General features: G+C 46.4%; 1 long non-coding RNA gene across 1 annotated transcript; it reads right to left on the bottom strand.

The window, feature by feature from the left end:
• Positions 1 to 345: 345 nt before the first annotated feature.
• LOC106943593 (uncharacterized) lies at positions 346 to 3,168 on the bottom strand. Its single transcript, XR_001423957.1, has 2 exons — positions 2,348 to 3,168; positions 346 to 2,167 (listed from the first exon to the last, which is right to left on the bottom strand). It is a non-coding gene; the product is annotated as an uncharacterized LOC106943593 (long non-coding RNA).
• Between the last annotated feature and the right edge of the window lie 6 nt (positions 3,169 to 3,174).

Raw genomic sequence — 3,174 nt, 5'->3', positions numbered from 1 at the left:
AAACGGGGGAGTGGGTGGGGGGGTGGGGTGGGTGGGGGGGGGGGGGGGGGCGGCTGATGGGAGGATACAGGGAGGTTGAAGGGGAAACTACTTCACGCAAAAGCCCACCCAGCACCTATCTAAGACCCTTACACTTTTCCGTTCTCACCCCTCCTCCTCCCCTTACCCCCAGCCCATAACAACACCACACCCTCTCCCCCTTCCCCGTGAGTATATTCCCCCCCCCCCCCCCCCCCCCCCCTTTTTTTTTTTTTTTTTTTTTTTTTTTTTTTTTTTTNCCCCCCCCCCAACGCCCCCTCTATTTTGTTTTTGTTTATATTTTTCTTGCTTCTCTTTTTTTCTTCCTTTCTTTTTTTTATTGGGTGGTCTTTTTTTATTTGCAGCTCAGTCAGTCACGACTCTTCCCCCTACCGTCGGCGCTGCACAGTGACTGCCTCTCCTGACGCAGCCAACGCGCACATGACTCACTTTGGCAGTCACGACTCGGGAATCCGCGTTGTTTCCACTGAAATTACACGCTCGGTGTTGCATTACTGCGCGAGGGCTCGACACGGGCGCGTTTTACGCCACGAAAGGATAGAAGAAATTGTGTCTTTTTCCTGTTATTGTTTTTCTTTCTTTGCTGTGTGTGTGTTGTTTTTTAAGAGGTGGAGCGATGTATCGTAAATGTCGCCCGAAGACGGATTTTTTTTGTTGTTGTTGTTGTTTTTTGCATGGAAAAGGCGTTTGTTACGGTTTTTCTCTCTCCCCCTCGTCTCCCTCCTATCCTTCTTTGTTGTACGGAAGCCTCGAAGTTCGCAATGCTGAGAAATTTGTCTCATTCTGATTGTCAGGGCAGCGTGCTGTCCGCTGCTGTCCCTGCCGGGCTCGCAGAGCCTTGCAGACAGTCGCCATAGTGCCTCCACCACGTTAAAAACAAAAAAAAAGGTGGGGGGAGGCTTGGGGGGGTATCCCTTTCTCCTTTTCCCTTCCCTCTGTCTGAGAGGCTAGAGGCCACGGTGGCAGGCAGCTGCTGCTTCATCTCCCACTCGTGTTCGCCCTCCGCTCGCCGGGAAGCAAAAGATAATAAAGAACTGCAAACACGGATAAAAATGAAAACGCTGGAGGGCTGAGGGGTGGGGGTGGGGGGATCAGGTGTTTTCTACGCTGATCCAAATTTTCCTGATGCCTCTTCGTCTTCTCTCTTTCTTTAATCCCCCCGGCTTCGGATGAGGCGATTTAAAGTTTTACGCTAGACAAAAGCTCTGCTACAGTTTGTCTGTCTGTCTCCAGTCATTGACTGCGAGGAAGTTTTATCTTCAGAAAAAAAAAGAGAGAGAGAGAAAACACACCCAAGCAGTGGCCCAAAAACAACACCAGCTAAACTCCAGAGTATTCACACACACACACACACACACACACATATATATATATATATATATATATATAGATATATATATATACACACACACACACACACATGCATATAAAAAGACACACGTACACGCATGCACAGCAACAGCCCACTACTGCCACTTGGTGTAGTTTCAGCACCACTGCTGCTTGGACAGCTCCCGGGTTTCCCCATGCGGTGCGCCCAGCTCTCTGCAGCAGCAGCAGCAGCAGCTCCCTTCTCTCCTCCTTTTCTTCCAGCGGCTTTTCTGTCAACACGATTCTTCTTTTGGACGTTAAGAGTAAAAAAAATAAAAATACAAAAAATAAAGCAAGAAACCGATGGGAAAGTCGTCCGTAAAGCGCTAATCAGAGCAGGGTTTCCCCCCTTCGCTGTCGCGGTTAAGCACAGAAATGGGAGGGAGGAGAATTAAACGCGTAATAGAGACTCAACAGCGCCAACAAACAAAGAGACTTTTTTTTCCCCTGCTCGAGCTTATTTACTGAAAAAGGGGGAGATTCCTGCTCTGCAGGAAGAGCTGTGTCTCCCCAAAAAAATAATTTAAAAAAAAAATCCTCCGAATGACTTGGAGTCAAGTACGAGGCAGAGCAGAAGGAAGGAAGAGAAGCATGCACATACACACACAAATATATATAAATATAACACTGTGTGTATTTATATATAAATACACACACACACACACACACACACATACAGAGACATAGAAGTACATGAGGATCAACATTGCGTGTGCAGATGTCTCTCACCGTGAGTGTGGCCCGTCCTCTCTCAAAGCTGCAAAGAAAATGAGGGAGATGCACAGAGAGACATTGAGTTTGTTTTAGTGGAAACAGAGAAATGCAACAGATTGACACTCTGACACACACGCACACGCACGCACGCACACACACGCGCGCGCGCGCGCACATACACGCACACAAACACACACAAACACTTGTTTTCAAACAGGCTTACAGTAGCACGTCCAAGTTGGATCGCCTCCTTTCTTTCTTTGTTTCTTTCTCTTTTTTTTTCTTTACAAAAGTGAAACACGTCTGTCTATTTCTGGCTCACGATCAAAACTATAATGCTATTTTTAGCAGTGCAAAAAAAAAAAAAAAAAAGGGGGGGGGAAGCGTACACTCACGAGTGCATCGCTTGGGATCTTTACGTGAAGTGCATCATGTCTTTTTTTTCTTTTCTTTTTTTTTGGCTGTCTGTTTCTCCAACTCTGCTCAAGAGCGTTCCCCATCTTTGCGCCAAAAAATAAAAATAAAATAAAATAAAATAAATAAATAAAAGAAGTCAGTTTTGATCCTTTCATCGTCACTTTCCTTCCTAACAACTACACTGTGAACACATCGGCTACATCTGATGTCTTGTCGCCCTCTTCAGAAGCTTCTGGTTCCGGTGTTACTTCAGCTCACCGAAACTCCTGACCGCCAAATCTGTCCAAGTAGTGATGGACGCGGACCGCCCGGCGCCGCCTGCAGGGGATTTTCTTTCCCTTTCTTTCCTTCTTTTTTCTTTAGTTGACGGAGCGCTGTAAATTTGAGTAATTAAGCTTTGCTGACGAGAAGAGAGAGCAGGAGGGGTGGTGGTGGTGGGGGGAAATAAATAAATAAATAAAAAGCCATTTTATGTTGAAGGGCTGCGTCAGTTACTAGGCATTGACGTCACGTTTAGATTCTCTCACTTTCCAGCCCGTAAAGCCTGATTAAAGACTGCCTCTCTGCGCGCGCCTCTGTCCAAACTGCCATGGAAGAAGAAGAAGAAGAAGAAGAAGAAGAAGAAGAAGAAGA

The sequence above is a fragment of the Poecilia latipinna genome, unplaced genomic scaffold (genome assembly GCF_001443285.1).
Source record: "Poecilia latipinna isolate Pla-1442-1.1 unplaced genomic scaffold, P_latipinna-1.0 Scaffold5523, whole genome shotgun sequence".
NCBI classification, from domain to species: domain Eukaryota; kingdom Metazoa; phylum Chordata; class Actinopteri; order Cyprinodontiformes; family Poeciliidae; genus Poecilia; species Poecilia latipinna.
The sequence above is the reverse complement of the archived record's forward strand: the minus strand, read 5'-3'. Positions and strand labels throughout refer to the sequence as shown.